Source organism: Lonchura striata, chromosome 1 (genome assembly GCF_050655825.1).
Source record: "Lonchura striata isolate lonStrDom1 chromosome 1, ASM5065582v1, whole genome shotgun sequence".
In the NCBI taxonomy this organism is placed as follows: Eukaryota; Metazoa; Chordata; class Aves; order Passeriformes; family Estrildidae; genus Lonchura; species Lonchura striata.
In genome coordinates, this window is record NC_140703.1 from 50,911,917 (window position 1) to 50,936,035 (window position 24,119).

The 24,119-nt window shown below is 36.4% G+C and overlaps 2 long non-coding RNA genes across 7 annotated transcripts in view; one reads left to right on the plus strand and one right to left on the minus strand.

The window, feature by feature from the left end:
* Positions 1 to 23,948, plus strand: part of LOC146768668 (uncharacterized) — an 89,429-nt gene extending 65,481 nt beyond the window's left edge. For 5 of the 6 annotated variants that reach the window (XR_014958794.1, XR_014958805.1, XR_014958802.1 and 2 more), the window contains one exon: positions 1,642 to 23,948. This is a non-coding gene — a long non-coding RNA (uncharacterized LOC146768668). The remainder of the gene's footprint in view (positions 1 to 1,641) is intronic. The other variant, XR_014958796.1, reaches the window with a different exon arrangement.
* The window catches only part of LOC116184333 (uncharacterized), a 122,325-nt gene that overhangs the window by 14,596 nt on the left and 83,610 nt on the right, over positions 1 to 24,119 (minus strand). The window lies entirely within an intron of this gene.

Below are 24,119 nucleotides of genomic sequence, written 5' to 3' on the forward strand. Positions count from 1 at the left end.
TTCAAGGTCATCAGAACTGGTGGCAGTGCACAGCATGACTGCTTGCCAAACAGTAGAAAGAGAATGAATCAAATGCTATCAATGCATTTTGCATCTTCAAACTCATCCTGTGTGCCTCATGGAGGAACAGAAGTGATGCCACTGAGGACAAAATAGTATGAAACTAATAACATTTCCAATCTTGCATTTGCTTCCTCCATCTGCTCACACTTCCTGGGTGACAGGTTCATCTTAGCATTGTTTAATTGAAAATCCATCCAGCCTGCATTAATGTGTGAATGTTGACCTCACCAGCAGCAAAAATTCTGGTTTTTTAGCCTAAAACTGTGCTTTTTCCTTTTTGCTCAACAGCAGAGCTATAGGAAGCTGTTGAAAGCACCACATACCTAGAATAGAGCTTTTTCCCTTGTAGTCAAGGCTATAGATGCTTACAGAGAGTGAAAGTCTAGCCTGAGAGTGCTTTTCTTACATCATGTTAGTGTGCCATTGTGAAGCAGGAGTCTTGTTTGTTTGGTTTCCTCTTTAGAGAGAGACTATTCTCCCGTTCTTCAAAAGATACTTTGCTTTGTGGAAGAAGGAAACAGTACTCAGGAAATGTGAAAATTAATGGTCAAAAAGGAAAAGAAGTAGAAATATAGGAAAGTGTATTTTTTTTTGTGAAAAGAGAAGGCCAGTGGATTTTACTCCACCTCATCTAGATTTCTACGTTTCACATCATGTCAGTTGCTCTCAGATTTACCTTCCTCTGCCTAGACAAGAAAGTTGACAATACCTGATTCCGCAGAGAAGGAAAAAATGACCAGCTGTGTTAGCTCTTTGTTTGCAGACAATGAGTGTATCTACCTTTTTATAATTCAGATGGATAAAATCTGAAATAGCTTTATGAGCCTTCATAGGGATTGTATCAACACTGACATAATTAAACTTACCCTAAACCGACATTTCTATACTCTGCATGTTTAAAGAAACACATTGCCTCTCTTACAGACCTTTTTCTTCCTTCTGCCTTGTTTATAATTATTAGCAAAACCCTTGCCTTTGCATTTTGGTGTTTTCTTTAGGAAAGTATCTTTCCCTGTGGACAAATGAACATGATGAGATGCAATGAAAGCTCTACCCTATACAAAATTAGTTACTTGTGTTTGAGTGAACTCCTTACAAGTTTCTATGCTGTGCTGTATTAGGAATAAATGTATGCTTTACTCATTTCAGAAAGTCTTAGCCATTTAAATGCTTAGTTCTCTACAGAATTCACAGATAGCAAGAGGAATTACAATCCATGTTCTTCTAGGCACAAATGAGGTTTGGATTATAAACAATTTTTATTGAAAGGAGATACAGTCTCAGGCCAGACTCTTTGAACAGAAATTCAACATTTCTGTTCTTTTTGCAAGCACTTCCTGGATGCCCTGTTTTCATATCTATGAAAATCCACTAAGGCAAACAAACTTCTTGATAAATTGCCTAAGGGTTTGGATCCCACTGTTAATACAGCAAATTCGTTTGATTTGAGAACTGGATAAGATATTGATAGCTTTCACAAAAAGCTGATATGTGGTGACATTTAATAATAATTTTCTGAAAAGGTTCTTTTTTCTTTTTTTCTTTTTTTTTTTTTTTCTGTCAATGATACAAACCCAGAAGCACTTGATACAAGAAAATTTGTAAGAAACATTATTTGGAACAAATCAGAACCAGTGAACAGGGGACTCACAAAAAGATAAAAGGTTTGTAAAACAAATTGAATCAACAGTGATCTGCATGCTTTTGAAAATTGTCATTTGAAGGACAGCAGGTTATACAGTGACTCAGTTTATGACAGCTGCTCTCTTTGTGTCATAAACAGTCTTTTTGTTTGTGTTTTGAAAAAAAATAAATGCTCTTAATCAACCTTTATCACATACTCAATTGTTTTTATTTTTTTTCATTAAAGTCTACATTACTATAAACCAGCAGTGGTTACCATTGTAAAACAGCAGTTTTCTGTGAAATGTTTTTCATAAGAATAGTTCTTTCATCCTGTTTCAGAATTTTGACCAATTTTCAATTCTGTTGTCATAATTGCCCAAGTAGTAAAAATTAGGAACCATGTCATCTTCCTGCATTGAGAGAGTTGTTTACATCTCTGTGGGTGGTATTCTTGTTAATCTGCTCAAATTAGGAGTCTAATTCTGGTTCAAACCACCTGTCCTGGCATTTCCAGTAGTCAGTAGAGGGTCTCCTCAGAGAGACTCATTAAATCTGTCTTGCATGTTTCTTTTGGGGCCTTTTAAAAATTGAGGGTTTTTTTCCTCCCATAATTTGTTAAATGAGCTTATACCAACTAACTTTGCATGGTATATTTTCTAGATAGTTGAAGGTAGCTGTGACCAGTTCAACCGTGAGTGCATAACAGAACAGATATTAAAAGATTTTTGAGTATCACAGGCAAATGTCCCAAAAATAAGAAGTCACACACAATAGGAATGATAGCTCCAACTTGAGCTAGTCTGGCTTCATATATTGCCAAAAAATAGTAAAATAAATAACGCTGATTTGAAGATTTAATAGAAGAAGCTAAGCACGCTGAATCAGAGAAGGAATAGACACTTGTAGATGTGTAGACCTTTTCCTTATTGAATTGTACAGAGGTTTTGGTCAGAATCTCTTTGAGTTCACCAGTATATATGCTACAAAGGTTTTTACTTAACTCTAAGCATATTTTTATCAGGAAGATCCTTACCAGGTTTGCATCTGTCCCTTATACTGTTACAATTATACCACAGGTGCAAGGAATAGTCACTGATATGGAGTTCAAACAAAATGTTGATTTCTTCTATAACTTAGTTATGAATTTCTGTCATGGACTATTCCATACCCAGGAATAGTAAGAAGAGCTAGAGACAATACTTAAACTATAACTCTATTTTCTGATTTAGGACCTCCTGCAAATCATTTTCAGGACCCTGGAGTAGGGTATCATCCATGCTATTTTGGTCAGGTAAGATCTGCCTAATCTAGGCTGCCATATTCGTAATGTGCACACCTTCAGAGGGTTTAATTGCCCCACTTAGAGCAACTTACAAGGAGTGAGGAGGAAATTGCTCATTAAAACTAGGTGGTTGAAAGTTTAGTGAGCAGTGAATACCACAGTGTCTCACAAGTAGATTTCTACACTTTATTTAATCAGATGCACTGGGAATCTACTTAATTGTGCATGACCCCAGGGAATCAGTTTGGTTTAACTTAGTGGATGGTAGTGACTGCTGAGTAATGAGGATACTTTTGACAAATATTTCTTTTTAATAGGTATTGTTCAGTAAGGTCCAGCACCTTAGGTTGTGTTTAAGTACATGACAAATGAGCACAATATTCTACACATTCAATTCCCTAATACAGAGCTAGCCAAATAAAAAAGTAAAAGTAAGTAATTAAGGTGGGATAAAATAATTTGGTCTGTCTGTGTTTATACATTACTCTATCTTATTTTGAGCCATTCACAGCTTTAAATTGCATCCTGGCCTGTAACAGAGACCATTGAAATATTATTTACTGCTGGATGCCAGCTATATCTGTCAGCACTTCAAAAATGTACAGTTGACAATGAGTCATAAAATAAGATTAATTAGTGTGGTAGCTGGAAGTTATGTTGCTGATTCAGTTATTTAGTATCCACTTCACTAAGATAATTTGCATGTGTTCTACCCTCTTATCATCTGTTAAAAGATTTGATTAGTAAAAAGAGTCTAAGAACATTGGATGCTAAGGGAAGAGAGGGACACATGAGAAGGGCACATGATGCTGTTTGGCTAAAAGAGAACAGAAGACAGCCCTTAGTGTTGGTATGAAAAAGGCTGAAGAGCCAGCGAGGTTGACAGGATTGGTGCCTTTCAAAATAGAACAATAGACAGTAATTATATTTAGAAGTTCAAAGACCAAACATGAAAATACATAATTGGTTTATACTCTTGATTTAAACCCTGTTCCTTTATTCTGCATTTTATTGTTTTTTATTCAAGCCACTGAGAATTTTTCCAGTGTTCCCAGTGGGACAATTAGGCACACTAGGAATACATTTTCAGGTACTAAAAAAATTTACAGCAGTATAAAATGCTGCATTCATATTACAGATTAATCAGGCATCACATATTGGATGTGACAGATATGTGCCAAAAGGAAAAATTAATTCATGAAAAGCCTTATCTTCTTCACCTAGCCCTGTCCTCTTGCTCCCCCTTTGGCTTTAATAGCCTAAATAAATGTTCAATCCTTCTGTAATAACCTATGTCCTAGAGAATGTTATGCAGCTTCTGAAGGTTAGCCATCTTTTTTCAGGGCAAATATGAAATTTCTGAAGATACAGTCACCTATTTATTTTCACAGTATGCATGGGAAATCAACAAAAGCCTGCCCTAGGCTGTTTCTTCTAAACATGTGATTCTATAGGTTCCTATTACTGACTTGCAGGCAACTGCACTCTGAGTTGCTTACCTCTTGACTTCATACAGTTAAATAAAAATAATAGGCACTTTTAGGTGTCTTTCCTGTTTCTTTTAGATCTGATTTCCCTTTAATTCTCAAACAAATGTAGACTCTCCTTTTTTGTGACTGAGGTCCTACTTCAAAACTGCCTGTTTCCCTTATCCAAATGAGCTAGGGAGACAAGATCAGATTGAACTATCTACATTTAGTCAGAAGAACCTCACCCTGTGACCCCAAATTTCTAGTGAAGTTACTGAAGTTAATGCTGATGAAGGTGTAAGTTGACTGAAATACTAAAGCAGTCCTTCCATATCATTCATAATAACTGGAAGGTGGGTCTGCGTGGTCAGAAAGTCATGGGCCAATTCTGGTGCATTGTTCTGGGAGGTCTCATGAATAACTGGAAGTCTTGTAAATGGGACCTTTAAGAAAATGTGAGAAAATGAGTTTGGCTTAGTGTAGTAATTATAAGAATGAGGGAAAATACAAAATCATACTGTGTGTACTTCTTGGATCTGCTAAGAGGCAAACCAACTTGTGTTCGTGTCCCCTGGGAATAGGGCAGGAAATAAAAGAATAATTCAGTGAGGAAAATTTATGCTAGATATCAGAGATAATTCTAAGACAAAGGATCCTTAAGTGAAGGATCAGATTGCTGAAAGTTAATATGGAACCTTTTAAATAAAGACTTTTTTAAATTTCAGGGCAGTATCCACTGGGTACATTTATAAGTTAGGACATGGAGACCTTCAAGGTACCTTTTCCTCTTGACTCAAACTTTCCTGTAGTTTTAACTTTTTCTTACATTCATCTCTCTTTCTTTCTTTATTTCTTAATGGGTTGTATTGGAGAGGAGAGACTTGCAGCCTCCAATAGTAGTCCCAGTTTTATTTTTATGTCTGGATTCCAAACAAGTAAATTCTTTTTATATCACCTGCAGTTTCTTAGGTCACTCTGAACTTTATGGCTTTGTAGCTGGCCTCAGAGAAACAAGTTACAAGTGAAGAAATAATTGCTATGTATTCTACCCTTTGAAAAGAAAATGAAATGAGCAGGAGCTAGCTAGAGTAGAGAAACATACATCACTTACAGAATAATCCTTTCTGTCTGAAACTGTGCTGAACACGGGGGACAGACTCAGAGGAGCATGTGGAAGAAAGGAATGCCTGCAGAAACCCCCACAGTACCTGTCCCACTGCCTGCTGGCTTAACCTTCAAAAACACCATGCCTGACAGCCTGCAAAAGAACAAGCTGGGGATTTATTTCTGCCTATACATTTTTATCATATTTCCCTATATGAGGAAGCATAATTTTCACAGCCTGGGATTTCTTCATTGTTTCTGTAGAGCAATGGCTACTAGCCAGGGTTACTAGCCTATATTTAAATACTATATAGCTAAAATAAGCAATATTAAATTTTCAAAGAAGATTATAAATAAGATGAGAAAAAAGCCTTAAAATCTGTATTTTCCTACACCACATGGACATAAGAAAGGGAGTAAAAATATGACAGAACAAAAGAAAAAATAATTTAGCACGTTATCCCATTTCTTTTCAGATCATCACTAGATTTGTGTCATTTGAATATTTTTGGCTTCTGTGGTTACTAATAAAAAAATCCCTGAAAGAAAACCTCAAACCATTGTGTTTCTAACTGAAATTGCATTAAGCTGATCTACCCCCTACCCTGTTCCTCCCTTCAGCAGTTAAAGATGTATTTGGTCGCCTATTAAACAGATCGTACATTTGTCTTCTTTACAAATAGTAGACAACATTTTCCTATACATTAGACTTTACATAGTGGGGAAAAAACCCATTGTAATGTTCCCATATTCTTTCTAAAGATCACTACTTCTATTTTGCTTTCCTCTCCTACTTTCAAAAAAGTCCAGGATTGATAGACTGCAGTCCAGAGGTTTTTCAGAGAATTTTCAAAAAGGAAATCCCACCATATTTCAAGAGCAGCAAAAATTGCTTTATAATGGCCATACGTGTACATTTTAAATTTTAACAATGTATCAAGAATGTGTCTTTGGCCTATTTATGGACCTGGAGTTTCATTCACTGTCCAGCTAAGACTTCCATAGAACATAAGGAATGCAATTTCAGTCTAAGAGGTGACATGCACACAGTAATGTGTTTTCCCCTAAGTATCACTTTGATCACAATTTGTGTCTAAATTACACACAGCAAACTTCAACAATCCTACCAGTAAAACACAGGAACAAGTAGATTTTTGTACTTAAGCCTTTCAATGAATCTACTTCTGAGACTTGAAATCTGTTCCAGTTCCTATCCCTCCCACACCAATGCCAGTGTTCAAATCTGCCTTTCCCAGAAAGTTCTCTGGACTCTTCCTACTCTGTCTCTTTTTGTATTTAAGCATCTCCTGCAAATGTTTTTTTATTGCTATCAACAACTAGAAACATTATTGGCCTGTGTGTCAAATGAGATCAAGTCACAAATGAAGAAGAGCTGCCAAAGCTCTACTCATTTTAAATCAGAAGTGGTGGTAATGGGCAATCATGACAGCTCAGGGGAGATTGCAACCATGCTGCTGCCATCTCTTTTGGCACCAGGACCACTTTTAGGATGGCTACATTTATTTTTTTGGGTGGGACTTACTGATGCTATAGCCCACTGAAGTGTCCAGAATCTCTGAGGTAGCAGATGTTGGTAATAACTCAGTGAATGCTCAGTGGGTGGTGCCTAAAGGACTGAGAACAGAACAGAAATCAGAATACAGGCCATTTCCATCCCCTTAGTGAGCTCAGCCCTCCTGTCCCTACTGGGAAGAATTGTGTTGACACTTCAGTTGCTTTCTTTTGGTCATTGTATTGTGCATTTCTTTCCACAGAGCAACACAGATGCAACAGGAAAAATGAAGATGTATTTAGCTTGTTTCATACATTTGTGTCAGACCCACATGGGAGTTGAAAATAGAGTCCATAGCCCCCAAAATGAGAAGACCTGAGATATGAAGGTACCCTCCATCTCCTACTTTACTCCTTAATATCTAGGGCATCTGTGGATTTGTCCTCAGAAACATATTTCCTTCACCTCAAAATGCAAAAGGCTCTGGGTGCTCCCACAGATATGTTTGCAGATACTTAGGCAAAACAGAGAACCATGTGGTTGGAGACATACCCAGAATTAGGCAGGATTTGAAGAGGATTTAAGGACAATTTTGAGGACTAAGTTTTTGAATGTAGCTATGTGCAAATTTGCAGAAAGATAAAATCTATTCAGTTGAAATGTGGAAAACTTTTGGCAAAAAAATATATTCCTCAAGTTTAAGATAAAAGACTACAAAGCCAAACACAAAAGTTTGTGTTTGTAGGCCAACAACCTACCACCATAACAAAAATATTTACCAAGACACCTAGTTTGGCTTATATGACCTTGTTCATGGCTGTATATGCAGCTGGACATCCAATTACCTTAAAGATTCTTGGCCTTTCTTCCCTCTGTAAAACTGCAGAAAAAGAAAAAGGAAAATCCCAGGAGCTTCCATTTATTTTAATAGCAAGTTAAATTCATTTCCTCTTTCTCCTATATATAGCTTTAAAATATGATTGTCTTTGTTGCTAGCTACTTCTATACCAGTATTGTTTGTCTCTTGTAAGTACATTTTACCTGTGTCTTCATAACACTTTGTGGAAAATGAAAAATATTTGGGCTGTGGCCATACTGACATTCAGGATAAAATTACTGCTGCAAGGGCTTTTGAGAAATAAGACTAAACTTTTCCCAGTTGGTAAAAATATATTAAATAAAGATCCCTCAGTACATCAAACAATTTATTTTCCACATTATTTTTGTTTAGTCTTTGCCAAAACCACAGTGATATGAAATAAGTGGCAAAACAGAGTTAACACCACTCTGTTATGTTGTAAATAAATCAAATCCTAGATAATAATGACTGGGGCAAATTTCATGCCCCATCCCACTTGAGTTCAATGGCTGCTAGAGTTCATAGGAAAAGTTCACAACGCAGTTTGGAAAATACAAAGTGTGAGTGTGAGCACCATGCACAGAGGCAAGAAACCCTTTTGACTATCCCACTGACAATCTTTTACTCTAAGGCAATGGGCTTGTAACCCCAAACCTCAGCCAAAAATTTCCAGAAGGGCAATAAAGCATAGCTTCATTAAAAACAACAACAAAGAAAAAACACCATGAAAAATGCAGGAGTAGTTTCAAAATTTTTAAAAGTGGCACAGTGAAGCCTTAAGTTTTAGCTTTCATATTTTCCAGATTCTGTACTGCATTAGTATGTAACTCTGAAATTCATATAAAGTGTTAAAAAGTTCTCTTCACACTTCAGTTAGACAAAACTATCCTGAGAACCAAGGACACCATTGCAGCTTCAGGCCCAAAAGGTGTAAACAACAGTGAATTGAGGAGAGCAATCCAGGAGGATGGGACTTCATAGACTGGACAATTAACTCCAATATGTAAATAGACTAAAACTTATAAAAGTGTGAAAACTCATGACCCTGAGTCCATCTTGAGTCCATCTTGGGTCCATCTTGGGTGGAGCCACAGCTCTTGTACTGCCCAAGGCATATCCCTTGAAAGCCTTTTAAATAAATACCTACTTTATTCCTTTAACACTTTCCAGGTAGCCTCTCTAGGCATCAACACTACTATGCAAAATATGCCCTTCTTCAAGAGTTTGGTATAGAATATTAATTTGACTGCCTTTGTCTACAGTTTTTTTAAGGAATACAGTTAGCAGTGGTTGAAAGGACATTGACTGACTTTTTTATTCATTTTCTTTTGGGATGGGAGTGATGCACACAGTTGTCAAAAAATGGAGGTGCAATAGGTCTGTTTAGAATCAAGATATTAAATAAGCTCAAGAAAGGTTGTAACCCAATATTATGCCCAGAAAAGCTGTGATTTAAAACAAAATATATAATTTTATCCAAATACTTATTTTTTTGCAAAATATTCACTTTGTAATATGATCAACTATAAGAGATAAGGAAAGACCCCTGTTTGTTACATTATTCAAGGAAAAAAAGTCCCTAGCTCCATGCAAGGTTTCACTGTCCACCTGTTTCCTGTGAAGAACAGTCTTATAATTTTTAAGAGTAGGTTCTTCTGTTCTTTTGAAAGATGAACAAAGATCCATTTTAGTAAAAGGAAATAACATTGGAATAAGACCAAGTACTGACAATTTCAGGCTAAAAAGCAACAATTTGAATAAAAAGACATGGTTGTAGAAGCAGAGTTACCAATTTAGCCATATTATGACATATTAATGAAAATTATAATTAGTGAAATTTAGATTTGAGAAAAATATGCAAGAAAAATCTATGTAAAACAGATGGAGCAAGGGAAAGAAAAATCAATAACTTTTTTTAAGAAAAGAAATGTAGTCTTGGGCTTGAATAGCCAGAGATGAAACTTGCAGTCGTCTTCAAATTATGTTTTATGAAGAGGTGATGCCTGGTTATATTTTCCATCTCTAGAAGTAAATGAATTATCATTGTATTTGATGAATAAGGAAGTATCTGAAATGCTGCCAATAGTTCTTCAAGCAGCATCCCAGCAAAAAGATAGGACATATCACTGACATAAAATCAAAGAGGAAAGGAATACTTGAGAATTATTTCTACAGACAGAAGTACAAGATAAATATCTTGACACAGACTAGAACCATATTTTAGAGACCATTGGACTGAAACATGACAAAGAGAAAAAGAGTGGTCTTGCAAGGGCAAAACAGCCAAGTTAAAATTAACACAGAAAGCAGAGCCTTTACCATTGTAGAAGTTAAAAAATGGAATTCTGATTCTGGAATGGCGTGGCACTCCTGGAGTGTTGTTATGTTTTGTACCCTGTGAGGAAGCAAGATAAATTTCAACTGCTTTTTGTTTTTCATACAAACAATGCTTAACACTTATCTTTTTTCTTCTTTCCTTTTTCTGGTTTTGTTTGTTTAGTTGTTTGTTTTATTTCAAATGGCTGTGACCTAATAACTAATAGGGAAGTGAAATGTCAATGTGTATGTTAAGATGAGAAAAGGTAAGGCTCTGAGAGACACATCCATTCATCTCTAGGCTGCTAGGAGCTGACCACAATGACAATGATGATATCCCATGAAACGTGCTCTTTTGTTCAAAATGAGCACCATACTTTATTGATTCACAGTGAAATTGCTCTGAGATGAATCAAAATACCAGCTGCCCCATTTATTGAGCTGTGAAATATTTCTATTCGTTGTGCAGCTGTGTGAACCTGAACTAATCTAAAGGGCAGATCATCTAGAAGAGAGCTCAAAATAGTTTTATTGCAGGCAGTTTGCCTAAGTATTAAATGTACCCTGTTCACAGAGGATTCTGAGCAAGGGCTTTTTAGTGATGGAAAATCAATGCTACGTACTAGTTAATGTACAGATTGCTGCATGTTTATCATAGAAGAATGGAGATTACAGAGAACTATTAAACGCATCCAATTTTGATAAGAGCAAAGAAATTCCATGACCAAATACCCTGCCATGGTGCTCTCCACCTTGCATGTGGTTGTGTTGTGCAAAACTAGAAGACTGGGTGATGATTCAAGTGTTCCTGATAAAAGTGTGTGCCTCCAGTGAATGTTCTGTCTCTGAGAGGTCGGAAGGGAGCACAATAGCCTACTGGTTTGTTTTTTGACAGATGGAAAATGATAGAGCACCATTAAAATCAGCCAACCAGCCTAAAGTTTTCATTTCAGTGCCAGCACATATGTATGTTGCCTGGGGAATTATGTTCTAATTAACCCAAAGTATGTTGCTCTTTCACACATGATGGGAGGATTAAGTGACTGCAGCAGATTTTATGGTCATTATAAAAGTACCCCTGGAAATACAAATTCTAGAAAAATATATAAATATTCTAAGAGAAAAACTGAAATATCTCTTCTTGGTAACAGACTTTTCATGCCATATTTTGATATTTTTGGCAAAAATAAGGACACCCAGGCAGTATGTGATTCAGCAAATTCTGAAACCACTTTTTTGTGGTGAATAGCTGAACTCCACTTAGTTACAAACTGAGTCATGCTGCTTGACAGGAAGAAAAAAAAAATGGGAAAGAAATTAATTTAGTTTCATTTTTAAAGTGCATGGCTATAACAAGCAGTATGAAAAAAGGGACACATTTCAGAAAAGCTGAAAATACTATCAGGATAGCCCTACTTGTGCTATTTTGGGATCTTCCAGTAATTAAAAAAAATCTCAGTTTGTCTACTACTTTACTTGCACAGTAGCAGTTTCGAAGACTGTATTCCATCACATCCAAGTATTAGGGATGACTCTAATAACTCACAGGTAGAAAACTCCAGAATTTGGAAAAGCCAAGTGGAAAAGGATTTGTGTGCATTCTTTGCCATCTCTGTAGTATAACCCCTGGCTAAAGCACGTCTGTAAATTACTCTCCAACCATCAACAGTTTCACACTTGATAAGGCCATCAAAAATACAAAGTACATCCTGGCACTCAAGAGAACAGAATAGATTGATAACATACTTTGCAAACAAATGATGATGTTATGGAATATGAAGAGGATATGAGCTAGTGAAAGAAAAACTGGAGTTGCCCCTTGGATAGAAAGGAGAGGAGCAGATGAATGTGGTATAGGAGGAATGAGACAAAGCAAGACTTAGGGCACCTGTTCTGAGAAGAGAATAAGGAATGATGCCACTGGGGATGAATGAGTTTGGACAAGATGACCCAGCAAATAAAACATTTGGTATGAGTTCACAAACAAGCTGAGTTGACAAAATAATCTGTTCTGGCCTTAATGGAACAAGAAGAATGACAGAGCCCATGACAGATGCCTCTACCACTCAGCAGGAGGTGTTGATGGCCTGAGCAGGGTTTTAATCCAGAGAAACAGAAAGGTATAAGGGAAGACAGAGTGAAATCACACAAAGAGTTACTCATAAGAGGGTCCTTGTCACAGAGAGAGAGCAGTTATTATGAAATAAGCACTAGCCCTGCCAGGAGGAAAATGTAGAGGAACAGGAAGATGGCAGATAGGACACAGTGACAAAATAAAAGGAGGCATGGTATTAGTTCACAATAAGCTTATCTGACAATAGCTGTTGGAATGTGCTTCCTTGCTGCTGCAGCTTCCCTGTGCTTTTAAAATAACCTCTTTTTACTGCTGGCAAAATGTAATAATACTTTCAAGTGTACAGACATAGGGGATTATTTTATAAAAAATATTATTATATTATAAAAAACCTGATTATTTGCTGTCTGTATGGATCTTGGTAAGGTTTTCCTGCAGCTTGGTAATGTAGTAATATTTTCATGGATGATGTATTGTTAGAGTCTGTTGATAATATTAGAAGTCCTGCAAGGAATGCAAGGTCCTGATGCACTTAAAGACATTATTTGAGCACTGCACTTCTAAAACAAAGATCAGTGTGCTCCACAATTTTGCCAAAAATAGGCAAGCAGGAAAAACCAAGACATGAATACATAAACATATAAATATGCATACATACAGTGTTTCTTTGCTGACATATTTCTGTGGGAGATAAAAAAAGAAAACCATGAAAACTAAAAGCACTTATACAAAAATGTCTGCAAATAGGATTGAATTTGTGATTGAGAAATAACCACGTGAAATTTCAGGAACTATTCAGATTTGCAATGTAATTACAAATTCAGATTTGTTTAGATTATGTAATGTTAATTTATGGAAGAAAGATTTTGTTACAGTGTGCTCAGGCTATGTTTTCCCCCCTTCCCCGGACCCCTGTGACTCTGATCAGATAAACATGGACCCCTCCTTCCTGCCCTGACGGGGTTGTCGGAGAGCCAGAGACGCCCTCCCTGTCCAGAGCCTAGATAAACCCCTGACCCTTCCTGTTCATTCTCTCTTTGCCCTGCTCTTTCCACTGGACATGACAGAATAAAGAGCTGGAAAACCACATTGGGGTAAGAGCCTCTTTTGGAAATCTTTGCCCATCTCTTGAGGTTCCTTGTCTCAAGGCCTCGGATCTCTGGGCTAGCCTGATAATTTAGGGGCTGAGAGAGGGGGAAGCATCAAGATTTCTTATTATTAATAGAATCAAGTTGGCTAGAATTTATTTCCAACTTTGAAAAGAATGATTAGATTCAAACACTTCTAAAGGCAAAATTCAGTTTGCTATGGCAATGAGTCCAACAATATGGATCAGTCCATATTCATAAGATCAAATACATTTGCATTCTGAAACACTCACTTTCAAAATAGTTTTAAAATAATGTAACAGTCCATATATTCCAAGCTAGCCCAGGAGTTGTTTGGGAGAATGCCGACTGTCCTAGGTCTAAACCACAATGATTTAGTACTGTATGTAAAGTAATCCAGTGACTGGGTAAACATCCAATATACCTGTAAGGATATACCATCTTCATCTTTAGTGACAATCCAAAAAATCTTTTTTCACATGCTCAGAAAAAAAGGTATAAATAAGAGATATTCCACAGTACAACTCTTCTCAGTGCTCTTCTCATTCTCTTCTCAGTTTTAACTATGTTGTCTGCACTGAATTCTTAATTTGGAAAACATTTGCGCTCATGTTCAATATTAACTTTGAGAGAATGTAGCTGTACAACCCTATGCTTTCCTGAGTCTAGGCATTCATCTGCTCATAACTTCATGGAATGGTATTAGTAAACAACATGCTACCACAGTAGTATTCCAACAGAGAAAAACCCAAAACCCTACTAAATATATTATTTTAATTTTTTCCCATTAAAATATCCTTGGGAAAATTTAGCATTAAATAAGGTATTTTAAATATTTTAAATTTTAATTTTTCTGTCTTTTAGGAATAATGAAACAAAGGCAATTCCAATAATAAATTCTATTTGCAATACAAGCTTCCCTAAAAAATAACATCTAAGGAAGGATGGAAAAAAAAAATGTAACAGAAAATCATGATTTGCTTATCCCCAGAGTGCTAATTTCCTAGCCCGTTTTCTGAGTATACATAAGAGCATGTATCAGGAATAAAGAGAAACAGGGACAGAGAAGAAATAAACTAATTGCATGAGGGAATATGAATGAAATAAAGTAGGTTTTTTGTTTGTTTATTTGTTTTGGAGGTTTTTTTCCTAGTTTGGTAAATGGAATGAAACAAATACAAAAGTCAAAAATGCTACAAAAAGCCACATGATGAGTGGCAAACCCTCAGCAAATGAACATGATTTTACAACATGAAAATGTACAAACTGCATCGAAGAACTGTGCAAATCCTGCCTGTTGACCCATAGTCCAAATAATAGGATCAATGTCTGTGGCAGAGGGGTGGCTCAAAGCAGGCAGAAATACCTCTCTTGTAATAAATACCACAAAGCTGCTCCTTCATCAGTACAGCAAATTCCTGAGGACAAAATCATTTAAGGCAAAAGCTCCTAGGCCCACCTGGAAGATCTTTAACTGCATGTCTTGTAAATCTTGAAGGAATGCAGAAATTTAATGCAGTGTCTACACTTGTATTTCCAGGTTCAAAGCCAACCATGACAGGGCTGGCGGGATGTGAAATGGGAGTGTGGGAGAGAAAGTCTTCTTCTGTGGGTTGTGCATGAAGTGTAGAATTTGGTACCTTGGCTTGTGGGACTTGGGCAAATGGGGGAGGGATGCAGATTATCAATGCCAGTGTTTGGAGGAGGTAAGCTATGTGCTTACAGGAGGGACAAAAGGATGTTCCTGTTCTGACTCTGTGTTTGCAGCTGAGAGAAACGTAGGTGGGAAAAGTAGGATGATGTGTGGGTGTGAAAGGTGGTGGACCTTGAGGTTAGGAAATTCTTAATGCTATCTTGTCCTGTCAACAAGAGCCTTTTCTGGAAAGGAGAAACATTAGGGATGTGTTCATGCACATCAGAAAAGGCTTTTAAACACTTTACCTTTCTTAAAAGCTTGTGCATGCTTCAGCCATTCTACACCATCAGGGTTTTTCCAAGAGTTGGAGTTGTTGTTTGAAATACGCAGCAATTACATGTTCCTTACAAACAAAGGCTTTTAATTTGCTACAGCATGGGGCCTGGTGTTCATTTAAGAATTATGCATGCCAGACACAAAGAAGGGGGGAAAAAAGGTAACTTTGGCTTCAGATCTATCTGTTTTTTGAAGCCTGAAGATTGCTTCAATATGAACAGCCATTTTATGTTTATAAATAGAGGCACATGAAATATGTTTTAAAAGTAAAATCATAACTGACCTACTATTTAGGGCTTTTGATCTTTAAATTAATTGATTCCCTAATTATTGAAAACTGTAGCAGAACAAATGATAAACAAGTTGGTTTGAGTATTTTTTGATAAAGGTTTTAGTAACACAGCACTATGCATATGCAGGAAAGCATTCAACAGGATTATACAATATATTGCTTTTTAAATACAACACAGCTCTGAAGATTAATGTTTTCTAAAAAACCAAGTACATATTTTGAAACTGTCATTCTGTTGTGCCATTAATCTGTGGATTAAAGTCCCTACCAGTGTACACAATAAAGTACAATGACATCAAAAGAATATCTCATAAAAACTGGGTTACAGACGAAGGGAAAGCCTGAGATATAAACTTTGGTTTATGATTCTAGCTCACATTATATATTAAACAAAGTAGTTAAGAGCTATTATTTTCAAATACATTTAGAGATCCAGTTAAATGTATTGCATAGGCTTTAATTTTATCTATTCTTTCTTTAGGCAAAATAAACCCTTCTATACATGAAATTAGTTTTATTTCAATAAAATAACATTAATCCTTCTTAACCTCCCATGAGATTATCTGTCAACACTTTCTGTGAGATTATCCTCCCTTTTTCTTTAGCAAATACATAAATCAGGGCCATTTACAGGATGAGAGATGAACAGCAAAAGGAGACATGATGGTGGCCTTTATATGTGGTAGTAATTTCCAATGTTCACAGCTTTGCAACAGGGGAAAACACATTCAGGGAAGAACAAGGGAATTCTGAGTAAATCATCACAAATTTTAGCAATTCCCTAGAAAACATTGTGAATAACTTAGTTGCCAGAAGAGGTTCTTTCTTGCAAGCAATGGATTGTGCGTCATGTAAGGATACAGACAGCCAGGTTCTGATATGAGTCATTTGGTGACATCTTTAGTGAAAACCTACTCCAGAAGCCATATTATAAGGGATTAATCTTTTTTTTTTTTTAAATGTCGTTGTTTATTCAGTGGCATCTCATTCAAGAAGTTGTGCCCATTATGAAAAACCACTAAAGGCATTTAAACCTGACACAAACTAAGATGAGCTCTTTTTTAAAAATAGTTTACGTCCACAAACTCTTTTTTGTTGTTGTAAATAAGCTGGCATTTTCATGTTAACCAGAAAATCAATTTTTTTCTAGTCTAGTCTTTGTTTCATAATAAACCAAAAACATAAGTATCTATATGAACACATTTAAATGAGGTGCTACTATGACTCACTCTACCACTGTAGAATGAAAATATTTCTCTGAGCTGATTATGAAAAATGAAAATTACTAGAAAGATACTATCCAAGAGAACTCGTAGTTTCTGCAGTGAATGCCACAAGTTGAACTGTGTATTTGCAGCAGATCCAAAATTATTTTAACAAATGCAATTAGCAATACTTCTGCTGCTGTTGGTCATGACATCCTGAAGGCCAGTACCCTCTCAATCAGAAGAAAACACAGTCTGAGACACTTCAAAACTCTTCTCCACTCACTCCATTACATCTGGAACTAATCAAGATGCTGAAAGATGTTTTTTTTCCCCACTTTGAATGAACTTAAACAAGAATGTACAAGCTTCAGGCCCTGCTAGCTGATTGCCTCAGCCCAGCTGTAAAGCCCTCACACTCTCTTGCTGACTCTCCTGCTCACCTATGCGTGGAAGCATCACTTTTACCAGCTGCATGTCATCTTCTAGAGTGCTGACAGAACCCCCTTCACATGCAGTAGATGTGGATTCAAAAACCTTTTCATCCTGAGCAGGGAGATCACAGTACATACCTGCTTCATGAATAAATGTCTACCCACTAAATACCTGCACAAAAATGGGGGTCTTCCTTCATAAAAAAAAACCCCAAAAAACAAAAAAAACCAAACCAAACCAAAACAAAACAAAACAAAAAAAAACCAACCAACCAAAAAAAATTAAAACATAAAAAAACCAAACCCAAACAAAACCAGAAGGTAAGCTGTAGCTGTCACCATATTTTTGCAGGATCCACTTCTGCCACCCTACGTCATATGTTTCTGTTACTCCAGCCATGCCAGGCCCCAGCTGATGCTGTACTAGCTACATATGAGTTGTTTGGTGCTTATGGCACATACAGTGACCCATGGCCCTTGACCACTCATTGCCCAGTGTTGCTTTCCCACCCTGCTGGGACCAGCTCTCTCCAGAGGATCTTGGTGGTACCACACTGGAAAGAACTGCCTCATATTGTCCTGCTCTTTTCTACTGGGTAGCATGTGAGGTACAACTTTGCATTTGACCCTGAAAAGCCTCCATATCATCATGGCAAGCTAGAGATGGCTTCTTTAAGAAGCGTTAGCAAAATATTGCTCTCCGATTTGGTCCTTTCATTTTGAAACCAGAACATTACACATCAAGCTTTGGGAATTCATTGCTTTCCCATTACACTTAGGACTTACCGTACCCTGTAACTCAGCAACCAGAGCAAATAAACGCCTTCAGTTTTTCATTTGCAGTCATTATTCTGACAAACATAGAATAAGACTTCATCAGAAATGATCTTCCTAGCAGTTACCTCCAACTAGTAAAGGATAAATATTTTTCAAGAAATTTTAGTTCCTATTTCCCAATGGTCCTTCAGTTTCACTCTCTCTGTGAATGGAAAACTATGACAGCTACAGTGGGTCTATAAGCTGCAGTGATAATTTTGCGTAACAGATACCAGCTTGACCAGCCTAGCTCAAAGTAAATAAGTCCTTGGACACAACAACAATGGGTCAGATTCAAACCCAAACAGAGGACCTCAGCCAACCCCTCTGAAGCACAGAGATCATGGGCCAGTGAGCTAGGTGGAGTTGAGTTCCTCAACCAATCATGTCTGCGAGCAAGGGAAATTTGAAAGCCCTATAAAAGGAGCTGCCCCACAATAAACTTAAGCTGTCGATGCGAGAACTCGGAGTGTGCCTGTCACTTTGCCTGTCTCCAAAACAGTAACAGAAAACCAGTAAATCAATGATACATTTTCCCTAGATGTCAATAACTGTCACCCTGACAGAGCATCACAAAATTAGTATCTGTTAGGGATAGGCAAAAACACAGAAACATAGTATGCAAATGAGAAATTGCAGTGGCCCATCACCAACACTAAACAAATCTGTGCTGTCTAAATTCTTTACAGTGATTCTTATTATGAGACTAAGTTTTTGGGTACAAAATACTTGAGAGTATTTTTTTCCCCTATTAATATGCCAACAGGCTACATGTGGGCATCTAGTGATCTAGTTGTTATGCAGTCTGTGTTGCCTATCTTTAGAATTTATGCAAGATCAAAAAGCTTTCTGGTAGAGATTTATGCCACTGTCTCTTCCACCGACCTCTTCCCGTCTCATTTTTTATGAAGATAGCTTACTGTGGCCAAAGAGCCCTTTTGCCAACATGGTTTAAAGTGTTGCCTTGGAGATGAACTGAAATGATGCACCAAGAACAAAACTTTTCTTTTGTCCACGCATAATGCAGCTATATTCAAGATATCAGAATAAGAGTGTTGAAGAATTTACCTTTTTTCCCCCATGCATCACAAGAGACAAGTGAGCTATAAGTTCAGGCAGGACATGTATTTCTTTAAGAATACATATCTCATTTATTTCAAGATTATTGTTCTTTGTTGTTTTTTAAGGTTTTTGACCCAATGGCATTTCTAGTACCATGCTGATATTCTGGAAAGTGCTTTGCCCTTACGTTTCTTTGATTTGACTTATAGTTTTGCAGTCAGTGAAAGGCACCTACTGATTTCAGGGACATTTTTAGCATCCCTAGAAAGCTGTAAGCATTTAGAGAGCAAAAGTTAAATGTGCTAAAAATTGCCCACAAAAACAAAGCAAAAAGGTCTGGTGTAGAACATAACAGTTAGCAATAATAGTTACGAATCAAGAATTTGGTAGCTGGATGACAGCTTCAGAAACCAGTAAATGAAGTTCAGAACAGCCTACCTTAGAGCTGATATTAAGCCGTAAAAAGAGAATTCTGTTACTTTAATGACTTTAGACTAAATCCACAAAGAAGTTCTCATGTAAAGATTAATTTAAGTTCATGTATAAGTTATTTGCCTTGACTTGCTGTATATAAAGGGGAGAGAAGTGGGCTTATTTAGCATGCTATTCACATGACCCTTTTTGCTAGCTACTTTAGCACAAGATTAATTGGACCTTAATAAAGTCCTCCTCCTTCCTCAGCTGTCACTGAGTTGCTTGAATCTCTAGCTTATACCTAAGTATCTCTTAGGACTTTCAGACTAGGTCTTTGAAATCAGCACTAAGAACCAGCTTCTGGTCTCACCACTGCTTGTGTGACTTAAAGATTTCTTTAAAACTTCAATGGATTTATTGAGAAATATATAAACAAGGGCAGAATCTGTTATATCTGTCACTCTTCACCCTAAAATAGCTTAATGAATACATCCACATCAGTAAATAAACAGGAACAGGGTAGACTGGAGTCCTTGCACACACTCATCTATATTGTTAATTTTTCAGCAAATTCAGAATAGTTTGTCCTATATCAGCTGGAGAAAGTTCTGTGAATGATGAGGGATGGAGTAAGGCTAGAAATTATCCCAATAAATGTGTGGAGAAAGCAGCTGTCCAGGAGGAGAGAAAGTGTATGTTGTGCTATGCTATCTGTTCTCAGAGTCAGAAATCTGCCCTTTTTCAGTAGCAAATGGGTCAATATTGATGGAAAGTCCATGACTCAAACTCTTGACAGGCAAAATGTTGGTGCTGCTTTATTGAGCTCAAGGTAAATGGCAGCATCTGGCAACTAACAGTAGTGGTGGTGGTCTCGCCTAAATTCCTTATTAAGTTTCCAGTTAATACTGCAAACATAGGTCACTGAAAGTACTTCCATCTTCCCAGGTGTTTGTAGTAATGAACCCTGAACTCATTTAACTCATTATGTTGTGGAATATTATTAAGAATTTTATTAAAATTACTGTTATTGACTTCTATTTCCTCAAGCATGTTTGAAGGGGAAAAGATTTACCCACTGGGTATGTATTTTCCTTTGTCTTTATAGAGAATAGCTATATATATATATTTAATCCATTCTCATAAGGAATTGCTTAACCAGTTTCTACACATTCGGTGCATTCTTAATCTCCACCATAGTTTCTTTTCCTGCTTTTATTGAAAGCTACAGAATAACTATGACTATGTATGGTGTAGATACACATTAGGTAGCAATGGGTTGCAGTTTGCACACTAACATAATTAGTAGCTCTGAAAATCACTTATTGAAGTATTTTTCCAAAGCAGTCTACAAATTAAAAAAGAAATTAATCCTGCAGATATATTTTAATACTTATGGCAACATCATCCAAGGAAAAGTGTGGAGGACACCTTTTAATGTAGATAGGTGGAAAACTAAAATGATATTAAGCATATGCTGCCAGATAAATCTGAAGTTTTAAAGATATAATCAGTCACACACTTAATGTTACAACTGATTTTGATGGTACAAGTTTAACTGGGTTAGTTCTCCCTGCGTGCTGTCCCCTCTTCTCTCAATGTCAATAATCCCTCTTTATGGTGGGCCTGCCTCATTGCTCAGCATTAATTTCAGGGAATTGTATATGAATTTTCGAGTGGAGGAGAAAATAAGGCCTTAGTGAGAAGAGACTTTAAACCTGGCTTGCTTTGTCAGCACACACACGCATTCACAGAGCAGCCATAAAAATGTGGTCCAAAACCAACAGCGAGTCTCCCTCCCAGGGATAATCTCATTACAAAAACTCCTGGTATGCAGAGAATCTCTTTGTCTTGAGCATTTACTCAAATTTTAAGGAAGGAAGGAAACTGCCCTCTCTCTGGCAAAGCAAATTTCCGAAGGTTGCAGTCTGAGCCAGAGTGCAACTTAACATAGGACTCATGGAACAATGTCCTCTCCCTGAAGCTCTGAGGTTTTATTTGCAGGCTATGTGTAATGATGCCACCTACTGCCACCTGAGAAATAGAATTTGTTTATCTGCAAAGCAATGTTGTGATTATCTTTGTACAAAGTCCTCATATTTGTAGATTCATGACCTTAATTTTGAGAACAAAAAGGAAAATTTTTCAAGTAATATTGAAATAAACACTGTTCATTAACTAGCGTTTCAAGACAAATCCTGATTAATATGTCACACACATATTCATAATGCATAAATTCATGCTTTTATTCTACTGAAGTTAAAACAGATTCCTCACCAAAAATAAATAAAGTATCAAATTTCAACAATTTGACTAGAGTTTTGGAAATATATTATGATTCAGATGCTAGCTTTTCAGACTAAGAAAAGGGAAACATGATTTACCCACAGGTCAGTATGTCAGTATTTTCAGCAGCACTTAAATCACATGTTGAATAAAGTGATCTACCTAGAAGAAACATGTAAGAAGTTACCAGCAAAGTAATAATATTTAGATTTATTAGATCATAAGCATATATATAAATCCTCCCTTATTATTTACTAATTAAAGGGAACTATAACTTTATCTTTAATTATTCATAATAATAACCACTCAGTTTTACATTCCTTTCATTCTGAATCTATAAGAAAGAGGACATCTTAAAATTAATTTTAGACATTTATGATCATTTTTTTAATCTTGATACATAAAATTCTGGTGTATGTCCATATTCAGAAGAGTAAAAGACTTAAATATATGTTTGGATTGTTTGCAGTAGCACCGTAAATGACTTCATAATTTGCAATCATTTCCACAGTCAGGGCTGGAGTAATGTATTGCATTTCCACCATAATTCTCTTGTAGTTGCACATATTCTGAAGACAAATATTAAGTCTGCCAAACAATGTGTGCCCATCCTGAAAATATATATTCTACAAATCAGACCTGACTGAAAGAAAATGCAAAAGAATTTTAATTTAGAACCATGATTTTACTAAAACCAGATAATATACTAACATCCTTTTATTCAGGATGTGAATATGAATAATGTGCATGCACAAGGCTCAGAAGAACTGGATTCACTTGCACCTTTTACAACAGAAAATTTAAACCCAAGTATCTTTGAGACACACTGGCCCACTATCCTAAGCTGAAGTGGACTCTATTTACTGCTGTTTATTTAGCATAAACTTTGATTGAAACATGTAGCAGGATTCAGATTTTCCACATCCTAGCTGGCTGACAAAGCGCTGATCACCAGGACTCTTTTAAACCTATTCCATTGAGTTTAAAATACCCAAACAGCTCCTGAGAGGATGAGCAAAATGCAATTTTGGTAACTAGTCTGGAGGTAGAAATCGGGCTTTAGTTTCCCTGTTTTATTTATGCATTTGTATACAAAAGGAAGAAGCAAGATGATGCAAAAAGGAAGGCATGGAAAAAAAAGGAGTAATAACTTGCCAAATACCCAAAGATCTTCCCTTCCCTATCAAAAAATCTCAAAAATAAACTTGTAACATATAATGGTTATGTTCCTTTATGATTCTTGTAGGTTTATATTTGTTTTTCTAAGCCACAAGACATTCAAATTTTCCATCACTTGTAAAAGGAAGTTGCACTGATAGGGCAGCCAGTAACTACTTTGCCAAATCTGATCCATTGTGAGGTTTGCTTTATATTAATTTTATTTCATAAATGTCTTGGTGATGTGAATCAATTTCACAGATATCATAGAATTTTAATTTGGTTACAAAAGAGATTACTGACAGTTGTATCTAAGAAAGCTACACCTAGCTATTTTTGCTCCAAGAGGGAAAGCTGGAGTTTGTGCACGGTTCGACTGACATTACATGATCCATCATATTTTTTCTAAAATACATGTCATATAGTTGCTGATATGTTTTTCATGCTTCCTCCTTCTGAACTGAAAATCAATATATCTACTAAATAATCCATAATAACAGATCCTTATCATGTAACTAGCTTATTCAGCACAAAGGTCTTGAAGGGTATTTCACTAAAAGGCAACACGCTCAAGAATGGGATTTCAACCTCTTTTGTTAACTGCGGCATTGTTAGTTCCAGAAGAAATCACAGAAGGATCCAGAGGCTGACTTGGCATACTCGCAAGTTTTATCTTTATCAATCTTGAAGACACAGCAAGAGCAAGGGCCTCCAGGCTGTGCACCACTGGAATTTCTGAACCCATCTCTCTGAGATGCTGATAAGAATGCTGCAGAAGCTTGATTGTCATCTATGAGGCACCCTTTCAGTTACAGCCTTTTTTTAACAAGAAATTTGGGGATTTATTTTTTCTTGATTCAGAGGGCTACCTGTCATACATATATATATATATATATATATATATATATATATATATAAACATAATGACAAATAATTTTCCAACTGAATAGAATATTAGAATATTTTAAAAATAAACTCTACATACCAATAAAAACTAGACTTTTAAATCTGAATATCAGTTTTATTAGCTGATGAGCGGTTTTGGCAAGACCATATTTTATCACTATT